The sequence below is a fragment of the Notothenia rossii genome, assembly GCF_949606895.1.
Source record: "Notothenia rossii genome assembly, chromosome: 5".
Taxonomy (NCBI): Eukaryota; Metazoa; Chordata; class Actinopteri; order Perciformes; family Nototheniidae; genus Notothenia; species Notothenia rossii.
The window spans coordinates 69,005,717-69,021,187 of record NC_136903.1 but is presented as its reverse complement, the minus strand read 5'-3'; positions in this window follow the sequence as shown (position 1 = coordinate 69,021,187).

The following is a 15,471-nucleotide window of genomic DNA, read 5'->3' as shown; positions in this document are numbered from 1 at the left end:
CTGACCTTTGACGTGCACGTCATAGACCCGCTTTTGGCGGACACCTGCCTGTTGAGACTGGTTTCTGGCGAAGCTGTGGGCCTTTTCTAGACGATCCTGCAGCCGCCTGGCATACTCCGGACCAGCCAAGGCATCAGGTGCATCCGGAGGCCGTCCATACATCAACTCCGGTGGCGTTCTGAGCTCCCGGCCCAACATCAACAACGCCGGAGTACAGCCGGTTGAGTCTTGGACTGCACTGCAGTAAGCCATGAGGATGAGGGGTATCTGCAGGTCCCAGTCACTTTGATCCGGGGCAGTGGTGAGGGCCAGCTGAGCACCCAAGGTCCTCATGAACCGTTCCACTAAACCGTCGCTTTGTGGGTGAAGTGGGGTGGTCCTAGTTTTCTTAATGCCAAGCTGGCTACACATTGCTGCGAAAACCTGTGACTCAAAGTTCCGTCCTTGGTCGGAATGAAGCTCAGAGGGGGTGCCAAAGCGGCTGAACATCCCTTGCACCAAGGCCTCTGCTACGGTGGTTGCCTCCTGGTCAGGCAGGGGATACGCTTCCGGCCATTTTGTGAAGTAGTCAATGGCGACTAGCACATACCGATTCCCTCCAGTAGTACGGGGGAGTGGCCCCAGTATATCGACGGCTACTCGGTCCATCGGTGCCCCCACACAATGTTGCTGCAAGGGTGCACGGGACTGGCCCTGGGGTCCTTTACGAGCCGTACAGGCATCACAGCGGCGGCAGTAGTCCTCAACATCCCTCCGGCTCAGGCCCCAATAGAATGTCTGTCTTAGTCGCCGCAACGTCTTTGTTACTCCGAAGTGTCCAACTCCAGGGGATCCATGATGCACCTGGAGCACTTCTTTGCGGAGGTCTTTAGGTACAACGACTTGCCAGCGTTCCTCTCCGGTGGCGGGTTCCCGCCAGCACCTCTTCAGGACTCCTTCCTGGAGTTCCACTCCCGGCCATTGAGACCAGAGTCCTCGGACGGTGGCAGAGAGGGCAACCACCTCATCCCAAGGCGGCCGCACGTCGGACTCCAGCCATCCCATGACCATTTTAAGGTCAGGGTCTTCAAGCTGCATCTCTCTCCACCTATTCGCATTGTTGGGTAAGAGGGCCCGACAGACCACCATCCCCGGGTTCAGGTTCACCGCTTCCCGCTCATCAGCACGGTCACAGTGGGAACAACCTGGGGCGCACGGCCGGCGAGAGAGACTGTCTGCGTTCGTGTGAATTTCTCCAGCCCTATGTTGTATGGTGAACTGAAAAGCCTGGAGCTGTTCGATCCACCTTGCTACTTGTCCTTCCGGTTCCTTAAAGGACATAAGCCACTTCAACGCAGCATGGTCGGTTCTGATGATGAATGGGAGGCCACAGAGGACATGCTTGAAATGCCCCACAGCATCAATCACCGCCAGCAGTTCTTTGCGAGTTACACAGTAGTTCTTCTCCGGTTTATCAAGGGTGCGACTGTGATACGCAACAACCCGCTCTCCTTCTGGGGTTAACTGCGAGAGTACAGCGCCAATGCCCGTGTTGCTGGCATCCGTGTCAAGGAGGAATGGCAGCTCTGGGTTAGGGGCAACCAGCACCGGGTCTTCGCATAATACGCGCTTCAGCTGTTGGAACGCTGCATCCTGGTCAGGTCCCCACTTAAAGGGTGTGTCCTTGCGCATCAAGCTGAACATAGGCGCAGCGACCGTCGAGAATCCCGCCACAAAACGCCGGTAGTAGGACGCTAATCCTAAAAAGGACCTCAGCTGGTGGATATCTGTGGGGGTGGGCCAGTCCCGGACGGCTCCAACCTTGTCCGGTTCCGTCCTGATGCCGGCTCCACTGACTCGGTGCCCCAGGAAGGAGACCTCACGTCGCAGCAACATGCACTTCCCAGGATGAAGCTTTAGGCCTGCACCCTTGATCCGCTCTAAAACCTCCCTCAGGTTCTCGAGCGCGGAGTCAAAGCTGGGTCCATGTGCGAGGAGATCATCCAAGTAGATGAGACAACGCTCCGGGGGCACACCAGCGAGGACCTTCTCCATTAGCCTTTCGAATGTTGCTGGGGCATTACACAACCCGAATGGCATGGTTGTAAACTGCCACAGGCCACGTCCTGTGGTGAAGGCAGTCTTGGCTTTGTCCTCTGGGGCCATGGCCACCTGCCAATAACCGCTCCGGAGGTCCAAAGAGGAAAACCATGCAGAGCCGGCCACATAGTCAAGAGACTCATCTATCCGAGGCAGTGGATAGGAGTCTTTTACAGTCTTGTCGTTCAACGGCCGATAGTCGACACAAAACCTCCAGCCTCCGGCCTTTCTTGGGGCCATTACGACCGAAGAAGCCCAGGGGCTTTCTGAAGGTTCGATAATGCCAGCCTCTTTCATCTCTTGTATCATTTGGTTAGCAGCTGCTTTGCGGGCGTAGGGGACTCGCCTAGGCCGTTGCCGGATTGGCTGTGCGTCCCCTGTGTCGATAGAGTGCTGGACCAAGTGTGTGCAGCCTACATCGTTGGGGTGGGTGGAAAAACTGTGTCGATACTTATACAAAAGGTCCCAGAGCTTATCCTGTTGATCTGAGGTCAGGCCCTCCCGATTCTCCTCCCAAAGGTCTGCGACCGTTGAATTCGCTGCGGCTTCCATTTCAGCCTCGGGGGTTACAGTTGCGGTCTGTACAATGGCCGGTACCGGTGGCTGGCCGTGTACCACCGAGTCTGATGGTGGGTGGTTTTCATCCAGTGGGGGAATAGGGCTCTCTGCGAAAGGGGGCCCCCACTGTGGAGGATCCAGCCAACCTGGTGGGTCTCCCTGCACTACAACGTCCCCGGCGCCCTCCTTGAGGAAGGGGATAGACTCCCCGCCTGGAAAGGTAATAGCTTGTGCGTTAAAATCCAATGTTGCTCTTGCCCTAAACAGAAAGTCTTGTCCAATCACACAGTTCTCTCTGAGTTTTGCAACCCAGACCGGTTGCCGCACTGAATATGCTCCTACTTGGATGTGTGCTTCACACCTCCCCAGCATGGGAGCCTCTCCCCCGGTGATGGTAATGAGAGGGACCTCGGTGGCTTGGGGTTGAGTTCCGGCTGGCAGGAGATCCGGGTGTAGAACAGTTGCAGTGGAACCTGAGTCCAGCAGGGCATGGGTCCCTTGACCATTGACCAGTACAGGTATTCTGCAGCAGTCTGTGGGGAAGGTGTCAAGGGAGCAAAGGGCGTGAGCAGAGGGGAGGTGGAGTATTCTAATCACCGGTTGAGTGTCACAGTCTCTGGGGGGCAAGGGTTGGCTCGGTCGACTCCCCTCTACACCGAGCCCCGCCCGTTTCCCGGCGCTGAACCCTCCGGAGCGGTGACAGGAGCTGGACAAAAGCGCCATGTATGGCCTTTTTGGTGGCAATTATAGCAGGCTTGACTCTGTCGACCCTCTGGGGGCAACGGTGGGCTCTCTGTGCCGAGCGGAGGAGGGTTGGGTCTAGGAGGCTTATACGTTTGAGCCTTAGGTCGTGTCAATGTCTGCGTGGAGCCATTTTCAAAACCCTCCAGGAAGATGTCCTCCACCACCAGTGCTTTCTCTAGAGCTGCTCCCAAGGTCTGTGGGTCTGCGAGCCGGACTTGCTGCCGTAATGGGATGGGCTGCAGGCCACGGATGAATGCCTCCTTCGTTAGCACCAAGCGGGTTGCATCATCGAAATCGGGGAATCCTCTTTGAGCCAGGTAGCGCAGTTCCGCTGCAAAAACTCCTAGCTTCTCTCCAGGACCCCGCATCCGCTCATTAAACCTCTGCCGCATCACAACTGCAGGGGCAGTGTTTCCAAAACGTCTCTCCAGTGCTCTGGAAATAGCTAGTGGGTTCTCAAGATCAGCAGCAGTCACATCAAGTAGTACTTCTCTAGCTTCACCCTCCAGGGCGGATATTAAATGGACTGCTCTCTTTGCAGGGGACCAGCCATTCGCAGTCGCTAGGAGGTTGAACTGGGCCCAGTACGTTTCCCATGAAGTGAGCCCATCATAGCGTCCGACCTTTAGCTGGCCTTCCCTGGGGAAAGGTGTCGGTCCCTGCACATTCATCAATGCCGTGGTGAGGGCGGTGGTCAGAGCAGCTACCACATCGCTGGTTTGGCTATTGGTAGTAGAGGGACTAGCCGAGCCCGCAGTCAGGGAGCTACCTTGGCCGAGTCCATTGGCGGTGTAGGTATTTGCTTTGGGGCATGTACTTGGGTGGGGGGTTGTTGTTGGGCATGGGACATCAACAGTGATATGAGCATCCTTAACGTTAGCAGGTTCGGAGCTCACACTGGCATTGTCAGTAGCATGGTTAGAATTTACATTGCAATAGGGCTCATGAGGTTTAGCCCCAACATCTTGTGCTTCCCCTCCCCTCATGGATTTAATGTCACTTTTTGAGTTATTGAGAACATTTCCCAAAGCACGCTCCATTGCAATGCTCATTTTCTGCATAAAACGTTCCTCTAGACTTTCTGTAATGTCTTTCTCCAACTCAGGGATAGATTTTGGTTGGCCACCCCATTTACTTGCCGTTATGTCTCTCTCCAACTCCGGGATAGATTTTGGTTGGGCATCCACCGGAGCCGGTCCACACGTGTCTTTGTTTACATCTGCTCTTTCAGTCAGCAATCCGGTGGCTGCAGCAAACTTAACCGGACTTCCTTTTATTTCCTCCGGAAGGTCCGTCAGCAGTGTAGCAAGGGGTGAGTAGGTTGTTTTTTTTCCCTTTCTCCTTACCACCTGTGCATCGCTGGTTGGCTTCCTCCGTGGTGTTTCTGGGGGGGTGTATGGGGCATATAAGTCCGTGTTCTCACCGTGTTCAGCCATTTCGGTCCTCCGGCGGTGGCTAGCGATGCTAGCGTAGTTAGCCAACTGTAGTGCGGGGACTGGGGGCTGGGGAGATCCCACTTCTGACACCAATGTAGCGTTCGCGGCTCCGCCGCACGGGTGGCTAACTACTTAAATGAGGAGGACACGATGGCTGTAATTTATCCGGGTTTTATTACCCTACAAACAGACTAAACCCCGGGGTTGGAAGACTGCCCAAAACAACAAAGATAGGTAGCGGTATTGTCTCTTAGCTCTCTCAGGATCCCTCACTAGCTCTCCCGCCGTAGCTTGACCCTCTTCCGGTCACTTGTAAACCCCACCCCCTTTTTCTCCCCGCCCTATCCGGCTAACTAGGGCAACGTCTTCCCCCCAACAATCCCCTTGTGAGTCTCTCCCAGTTCAGCACTGCAGGGTCGCTACAGTACCATACAGTACTCTGATAGCGCCGGGTGTACTTTCTCTGGATGTGCTGTGGTTGGTGACAAACCACGCCAGAGCCCACACGCTGCATTTCACACAGGCTCTCGTTATGTCGTCGTTTAGGAGAATACTCGTAAACCTCGCATTCACGCTCAACACCAAGGGATGAGCGGAGGTGTGTGCAGTGCTGTCCACACGATGCGTAACAATGGCCCTCCGTGGGCTTATTACGACCTTGGGTAGGAGGTGTCTGAGACAGAGGAAAAATCTATGCTGCCTAAACCCAAAAAGTTTAAGGTAGACGGATTTGAATAGCAAGCCCTGCTGTTTTATTAACCGATAAGTTAAAAAACCCAGCCGGCTTAGGCAGCGAGCCATGCTGCCAAGTAACCAATAGGCTATTGGCAGCCGGCTTAACCGGGGAGCCTTGCTGCATATTAACTTCCCTCTGTCCATCTAACACACGCGCCGTCACTCAAGGCGCGAACCTGCTCTGTATGTGCTGTGGTTGTCATGGTGACGAGCCACGCCAGAGCCCTCGAGACGTTGCATTTCACACAGGCTCTCCTTATGTCGCGTTTAGGAGAAGGCTCGTAAACCGGACATTTAAGGTGCGTTCACGCTCAACACCCCTGAGGGATGAGCGGAGGTGTGTGCAGTGCTGTCCACACTGTAATAATGGTACTCGTGGCTCATTACGACAGTGTGTAGGAGGTAGGTTTGGGACAGAGGAAAAAAAAATCCGAGCTGCCCAAAAACCAATAGGTTTTAAAGACAGCCAGTTATGCAGCGAGCCATGCTGCCTATAACCGACAGGTTAGGGGCAGCCGGCTTACCCGGTGGGCCTTGCTGCTTATTATTATCCATCTGTTGATCAAACACACGCGTCGCCACTCTGAATAATACTCTGAGAGCGCACGACATGTTTTGGATGTGCTGTGGTTGTCATGGTGATGAGCCAAGCCAGAGCCCTCGCCGCCGTTGCCCGTGAAGCAGCCCAAGAGGGGCCCCGACCGAAAAGGCTGCGAGGGGGCCTCCACACACTGCCTCTCACACCGGCTCTCATCCTGTCTCTGTTTAGGAGAAGGCTCGTAAACTGGACATTGAGGCACGTTCAAGCTCAAACCTGCTCAGGAATGAGCAGAGGTGTGTGCAGTGCTATTCACACAGTGCGTAATAACAGCCCTAGGCTCATTACGACCGTGTGTAGTATAGGCACATCTGGGACAGAGGAAAAACCGTGCTGATATAACCGCCAGGTTAGGAGCATCGGGTTTAAACGTCAAGCCCTGTTGTCTAATAACCGACTGGTTAATTACAGCTGGCTTGTGCCGCGAGCTCTGCTGCCGGGTTATGGCTAGAAAGGATCTGTCTAGTGCAGTGGTCACCAACCTTTTTAAGCCCAAGATCACCGACCTCGGCCTAGGTGAAAGAAGAGATCTACCTATTGCAGAATTGAGTGAAAAAGACAGCCCAGACAATGCTTCCAATTTGAGGCCTTTTATATAGGCTAATTGCATCTGAATTACTGTTACAATGAAGGCTCCATAATCAGCTCACGGCATATAGGCAGGGGTTAAGTGCTATTGGGGGGAGGACCTCACCTCCTCAAGGGGGATCCTCACCTCCTCTAGGGGGGTCCGGGGGGATGCTCCCCCGGGAAGATTTTTGTTGAAAGCATCAATCTGGTGCACTTTGAGAGCAATATGAAGAGATCTATGGATACCTCTCTCAGCACCCATATGAAACAGAACTGTAAACAGATTTTCTTTTTCTTTATTGATATTTTACAAATCATTCCCCTTTTAAACTGTATTCTTGTTTTACTGCCATATAGTAGGCTATTTCATACCTGTTTTTCATTTATTCTCTTATTGTTTGTATAACTATAATGATCATATGAAGGTGTGCCGCGGAAATAATCTTTGAGACAAAACCGTTCTAAACACTCAGAGTCCTTTAGCTCACCTGAGCCCCTCAGTCTGACAGGAGAGGACTCTCCTCCAGCTTGTTGTGGAAACAGCTCCTTATGTCCGTTAGTGCAGTTAGCTAACCAGATACTAACATCAAGGTCCCCGCTGGCACCGGTCCCTCTCTCTCCCTCCCACTCTCTCCCTCTCTCTCCCTCTCTCTCTCCCACACTAAATGCGCTATTGCCACACACACAAACAGCCGAGCTTGAATGACACAAGCACACGTGTATTTCCATGCAACTCTCTGATTGATCTGGTGTCTTGCCTCTGTTGCGTTCACTGAACACGGGAAATTACAGTCATGCCGTTGTCTCTTGTGTCATGATGAGGTTCACGTAAAGCACTGTTAATGTATTATATTATTGAGGTGTCTCAAATATACGTCAATCAAGTGGCACCTGCTAACGGGGTGGTGGATGATGGGTTTACATCTAAAAACGTATTTTTCGAACATTATTATTTTATTTTTCTTTCGTTACTTTTTTTTTTAACGGTCCGCGATCTACCCGCACCACACTAGCGATCGACCGGTCGATCGCGATCGACTGGTTGGCGACCACTGGTCTAGTGTAAATATGACGTCACGTTCTCGTTGTAACTCTCGTTGGAGCGGCTCAGAAACACTTCTACAGCAGTAACATGCAACATACACATTAATGCAGCAGGATAATAGTGAAACACTGAAAGGGAACATTATATTGCACCAGGAGCTATCTTGGGACTTTTACTGCGACAACGTTGACTTGCCTGTGAATAAAAAATAAACCATAGTGTTGGTGATCTAGTGTTGTGATTCTTCTTTGAACACCAGCAAGACCGCTAACACCCTATTTCAACAATCACACTCCCTGTCATTGACATAATTAATAGATAGTTTAGCTTCTCACCATCTTTTGCTGTGACCCACTGATGTTAACGATTGTAACTGAAAGGCTGCCTGCCAAACGTAAACATTCAGCATTATTGCAAACTCTCGCGAGAGTTTTACACTAGACGGATCCTTTCTAGCCATAACCCTGCTGCCGCGCTAACCAACCGGTTACAGCCGGCTCAAACGGCGAGCCCCGCTGTCTGCTAACCGACAGGTAGCAAACAGCTGGTTTATGCACCTCCACACGCTGTATTGCACAGCGGCTCTCATCATGTCGTCGTTTAGGAGAAGACTCGTAAACCGGATATTGAGGTTCACGCTCAAACCTGCTTGAGGAATGAGCGGAGGTGTGTGTAGGAGACACATATGTGACATAGGAAACAAACCTGGGCTGTCTAATTAACCTACAGGTATGAAAGACAGCCGGTTTGTGCCGTGAGCCCTGTTGCCTTACAGCCGCTTGTGCATCTTCTTTTTTTTTTATGTCATCCGGAGGAGAGCACTCCTGAACCGGGGGAACGGGGGGATCTCATTAGGCGCCTGCCTTTCCGATGATCTCCGGGAGTTCCTGGAGAATACCGCCTATCGACGGCAGAGCCGCGATGGCGGATAGAGGGACCCGGTGACCCGGCGTCAGCCCGGCAGCCGAACCTAGGCTCGGCTACCGGGCTGACACCGGGCTCCCGCCCCGTCTCCCCCGCCGGAGGAGAGGGAGACAGGGCGGGGGAACCACATGGTGATTCGTGAATGGAGGGGAACGAGTCGCCTGACTGCTGCCCGCCACTCGGATCCAATAAATAAAGGGCTTGGTCCACAGAGTAAGACTCCTGGACCAGCCAATCATCCTCGGCCGCCGCAGCGAGAGCGTCCGCTCTCCACTGTCTGTGGGCCAGAGGGAGACGGACACAATGACTGCACGACACCTGGGGAGTGAGAGCCGTGTTTGCGTGCTCTCATCCCCGGCAGGACTCACTCCATGAGCTCCGGTCGTAACTCATATGTCGGGTTGACACCGGGCCCACGCCCCGTTTCCCCCGTCCGGAGGAGAGGGAGGATGGGCCCAGGGGAACCAGGAATGTTTGCTTTTTAGTAAACAGCTCTGAAAAGAGCTTTGTGCCTGACAGTGCTTCTGCAACGGAATGCTGAAGAAAAGTGGGAGTGGAGGCCTAGTAGGGCCTACTAGTGATGGCAGTTTGACACTGAAGCTTCGAACGGAGCTTCAACCCTGGACTTCCTATTCCATAGAAGCAGTGCTTCGAAGCTTGCTTCAAATCACGTGACGTGTGACGTCCGAAGCAGCAACTGCTTCAAATCACGTGACATGTGACGTCCGAACCAGCAACTGCTTCATTTCCTGAATGAATCAACTCACTGGTTCGCCGTCCAATCAGGTGATTCAATGCACTGCCTCGTCTCTATTCTGACAGGTGACAGGTTGAAACAGTTTCAAATTTGAGCGCTTCAACACTTTATAACCGCTCTAAACAATGCGCAATGTGTGGGTTGTTGTCGTAGTTTGCATTGTTGCTGTTGAGTTGTTGTTGGCATTGCATTTGAATTGGATCATTATAGAGCAAGCCAGGAAGAAAAATAGGTCGTTCTGGCTTGTGAAACACTTCGAAATGTGGAGAAGTTGTGAACAAAAAGACAATGAGTAATATAAAAACACTTCAATGGTCTAAGAAATTGGTAGCCCAGTGGATAGAGCCGGCGGCCAGGATGCGGCGATATCCTCCGCGCAGCTGGTTCAAAGCTCGGAATAGTTAAACTTTTAATCATTGCTTTTCAACTTTAATACTTTAATAACTGATAAAGGGCCCTCTCCGCCCAAAAAAATGTCAAGCACTCTCTAGTCTCTTCTCAATAACCCAATACACACTATTATCAATCTTTAATTGCAAATAGAACATGATATTCAGTCTTAGTGTGTGTGTGTGTATCGAATATTTTTCAAGGCAAAGATGCGTTAAACCCACTGCAGCCTTGCACTTCGCCAGGAGAGGTCGCTGTAACTGAAGCTTCGAGAAATGAACCTATTTCCGACACAATTGTCCAAGTGGTTCGACGCTTCATTCAAAGCTTAATTTTGCCATCACGAGGGCCTACTTCCTATTTATACGGAAGTGAGCCCGAAGGTGGGGCCCACGTCATAGGTGGGCGTGGATTAAGTCTTTCAGTGTTGCACACGTGCAGTGGGAATTACCCAATAGCGATAGCCTTAGAGGGCGAAGCCTTATACGATATAGAAACTGACTTGGTAGTCGCATACTTCCAAGTCACCTCCTTCAGAAACGAAGCAAGTATACTTCCAGGCCACGGCTTCGGAAAACAAAGAAGAATGGAACAGGCTAACAAGTGTGCCAATCTCTCTAACGGTTTCAACATAAACTGTACCGAAAAGAAATACCTCACGATGTCTATCTAATTATGAACTTGCTTTACTTTCACGGAACACATTTTTGGTGATAACAAATGCAACAAAGTAACATATTTACCAACACATGTTCTACGCCACTACATACTTACATTTAAATGTGTGCTGCTGCGTCGGTTCAGCCATTCTCCGCAAGGGTTTTTGAAATTGCTCCGTGCGCAAAGCATTGTGGGGATTTGAAGGACGCGAAGTCTACCCATGTGCAGCCTCGAAATTACCCCCAAACCAAGGAGGTGGCCTCGGTGGAATCCCAAGTATGCTGGAGATTGGAACAGTCCTTCGGTGGCACTCGATGACGTAGTATCCTTGAAATATTGGCTTGGAAGCCAGTTTCCTCGCGATTGAGAAACGGCCTGGCAGTGCACACCTCAAAGTAATCTGCCTTCACCCACTAGGAGACATCTTAAGGCCCTGACACACCAAACTGACACCAAAGAACACGTCCCAACGGACCCGATTGTTGTGTCGCCTCACGTCTCCTGCGTCTTGGACAAAAAGTCGCACTGGAACACACCGCAAAGACTTCAGCCGACGGCCAAGTAGCACGTATATACGCACTGCAGATGCGTGAGTGGCAATAACTCTCCTTACCAGCAAGCGGCGGTAGTGTCTATTCTTAATTCAAAAGAGGCAACCGGAACACAGACTGCGTGATATATACAAACAACAAATAGCGTGTGTTCCATTTTCACTCTCGTCCACTGTTTCACAGACTGTTTCACATAACAACTTATAATCGAAAACATGTTTAGTGCGGTGCTGGAAAATGAAAAAGAATAGCCGTCTGTGTGTGCCTTGTTCACTTCCGTTTCACTTCTCATGCACTGATTCGCTAAGCTGAACAGCCAATCAGAGTGACTTATTTTGCCGACAGCATGTTGAATCGGAAAGACACGACGGTGCTGGACAGTGGACACACCAATCTCAGTAGGGCGACAGGACGCTCATCGACGGCCAGTCATCTACTGATGGCCCGAAATCGGCCCGGTGTGTCCGGGCCTTTAGAGGCACTGGCCTAAGTCCATTTATTTAACTCTGGGCATGTTGGAGATAATATGTCACTTAAGATTTAGTGAAATATAATGTTTCATTAGCTTTTTTACTGTTTTATTTGCAGAATAGAATCAGAATGCATATATTAGCTATATAGCTATGCTAGTAGCCATGCTAACTCTACCAAGAGAGCAATAACATCATGTTTATTTAGGGAACACATACTGAAGATTCCTCTTTATTAACAGTTCAAACCACATGTTGATGAGGAAGTGTGACATGAAATGGTCAAACTATGACTGTCGACATTGGTTTAACTCAATGTTAAATCTGAGTTTTATCACACTGCATGAAAACCTTACAACCATCAAGACAAACACCATATAGTCATTCATTGGTCAATACTTTACTTACTCATACCTTATCACTTCTATTTTCTATATCTTTAAAATCATACACTCAACAACAAGTTGTAAATATGGGCACGAGAGACTGGGCAGGAAGTCACTGAGTTATTTTTGTCCTCCTGTCATTTGTTGTTGTGGAAATTAGGAAACAATAACTAAATGTGAACTAAATAAAAAAGTATGTACCAACTTCAGAGCTAGATCATCCCCAGTCGGCAATTCTACATAAGATTTATTATAAAGACAACAGGGCTAGTCTGGCTTTTAAAGCTCCAAACAACAACAACTGTCTTTTGCTCAAATTTGTATTTGGTGTATTTTCAGCACAATCATCCCACGTAATTAATTGTTGACCAGTCAGTTTTTTATTGGCTTATTAAGGTGATACTTATCATATGACAATGGTGAATTTACAAGCTACGTTCAGATGGTTATCATACATCACATTAACTGGGCTAATGAAAGCACTGGACCCAGGCATGCACACTGTTGTTTTTAAAAAGGAAGCTTGGACATGATGTTCAGCAAAAAACATCAGTATTTGTAATAATCTATATTTTAGATAGCTCATATTGGGTTTAATTGGTGCACTATTTGATAGTTCTCTATGATATTATTGGGTAACAATCTCAACTTTTACTTTAAATATATATCATACTTGAAAACATCCCTACCATTATCATGACTCTTGCCACAGTCTGCTTTAACACTGGTATTTACACTATTTACACTTTAACACACTGTTATTGTTTTTGAAAGCCACTTACGCATTTTAGAGTTTAAAAGACAATAAAAACTGATATTTTACAAATGAAACATTTGTATAATATACAAATTATACAGTACATCTTATGATATTGTGTATAATCCAGAATCCCCAAATATTTTCTATTTCTTTCCTTTTTTTATTCTTTTGACCCAATAACAATGCAGACTTGTTTGTCTTTGAGTAATTAATTTACCAAAATAAAAGCAAAAAACAATCAGATACATTTTACATTACACACATTTTACTGATTTGTTTTGTTTTTGTTCAAAATGTCTAGCAATTGCTATAAAATGCATATTGTAAATTATTTTAGCCATGATAATTGTGTGGCAATGTGAAAAACCTATCTTGAGGTCTTCTCTGAGATGCTGCTATGAAAGTGGATCCACATCCTGAACTGCGACGCAGCTCATGAGTAACTCGGGGAGACCGGCCTCCTTTGATCTCAGCTTTAGCTCTAAGTGTTCGGTGCAGAGCTGTGATAGTTTGAGATCATCATCGTTAGGATTCTTGTTCCCATATAATTCAAAACACTTCTCACAATGGCTGCACAACCACAGAGAGGAAATTCATATTAAATGTAAGTCACACCAAAGACATTTCTTACCAAGATCATTAGTATTTTAAAAAGAGTGTCAATAAGATATTAATGATTCAGTAAATGATGAAAGCCACTCAGTAAATGTACTCTACAGTTGTATGACGGCAAGTCATGGGTAACAATAGAGATTTTTCAATAGCATATTCATATAAATGACTGATCTAAGCCGTTTGTGTCATTTCAGAATAGTATGCATGTGTCAACTCAATCCAAGATGGTAGGCAATGTTTTTTTACCCAAAAGACATACATATCCTGCCTCTGTTGCATGTTATAAGAAAGTGCTGCATATGGGACTAAAGCCACAGCGGTTGATTTTCACCTAAAGATACTGTATGGTATTATCAAGTCCAATTTTAAGAAAGATGCAAATTACTTTTCAAACTACAGTACAGTTATTAATTCTGCAAGATAAACTAAATTCATGGGAGGTAATTATTTTTGTTTGTGAATGTTTTCTGTAATGGGGAGAGTGATTGGCATCCGAGTATCTGTCTCCCGTTTCAGCAGACATGTGAATTATAAAACAAAGCCCTAATTATATTGAATAAAAAATGCATGGCTGTTTTCTAGGAGATTCCTAATTTCCAGTTAACAAATGACCAATCATGTAAGTATTGGAGTATACAGACAGTATTTTTCGACCAGCTTTACGAGCTGCAAGATTAATAAGGTTTATAAAAACAGCTATATGCTGCAGAGCAGCGCGTCTCAAATTCAAGAAGAGCAGAAGGATGCTGAGGAGAGATTGAACTATGTATCTTTTCTTCCCTCTTGCCTCGACACTTCACATTCAAATGACCTCCAAAGGCAGCATGGGGATCTGCCTGATAGATATTACAGTATTTTGTCTGTTGCTGCTATACTAGACATCAGGGCCAGCCTCCCCCACCATGCAAGCTGACCTTTCATATTTAGTATACCATGTCGGGTAAAGGTCACTACTGTTTTGGCTTCTCTCCACTGGTTTTGTTGTGAGATTGAAAATGCCCACAGACTCTTCGATATATAAATATTGTCTCTTTCAAAAAACATGCAAAGGGCAGGTAATCATGGTGCGTTTTCCATAAGTGATTTTGGAGATTTCTAATCACGCAAGGTTGATTAGCTTGCACCTGAGCATGCAGAGCTATAATGTTGTTACTTTCTCCTCTCATTAATTCCCATTACTTCTATTCAGCCATGATCAGCTTTGTGTTCTTGGGACTTGACGTCCGAGGCATGCTAAGCTTGAAATTAGCGTAAGACCTTATGTATCGTGTGTCATGAATTGGAAAATAAAATACTTTGTTATCTGGGAAAGCGTCACATGTTCAAAGCACTAAATAATCCAGTCTTAGATATATATTTTCCCTTTTGACTACAGCTTTAATGTCACTAGCGTGGTTTTCTTTCTCTTTAGACTTCACTTTCATTGGAACGCCAATGGATTTTCTTACATTAGATTTGCCAATCACATAAAGTGCATGCTGCCGGCTCCCTGTGTGACAGGTGCAGAAACCTAAACAGCCTCTTTGAAAACTGAATACCTCATTGCTAAACCATGTACATTACTTCATTACAGGAAGATATTTTTCTCGTGGCTAAGACACATCTCTATTCCTCTATGTTCAGTATATTATTGAAACGATTTCGACCTTCAACATATTTCACTCATCTACTGGAATTTTAGACTTTTGTTTCATCACTCTGTCTTTCATTCTGTCATCATCTCTCTCTGTGGTGGTTCTGTTTTAAGACTTGGGAATGTGAAAGGCTCCAGTTAAGCTTCAAATGGTCCCCCTCCTCTTCTCAATGAGATGGAAACATTAATCAATTAGGTTGGCCCTTAAAGGATCTGAAGGAGATGAAGCTCCCCTCTCTCTGAAAATGAAATGCCACAGACTTTTAAATCCAGTCAAAGGGCATTTTTCCCAATCTTGCTCTCTTCTTCTTTTCCCCCTCCCTCTCATTCCCCACTCCCTGTTTCATTCATCTCCACTCCCATCCCCCTCTCATTTCTCATGTGCAACATAAGTAGAAGGTCGGGGAATGAGAGGATGATGAAGAGGAGGGTTTATTCAGGAGTGGAATGGGAGGATGAGGGGATGATGGCGCAGTGAAAACATGACTAGAAATTACATGATTTAGGAACAAATATTAAGGCTAAAAATATGCATTTTGTAATTGTTCTGCAACAATCAG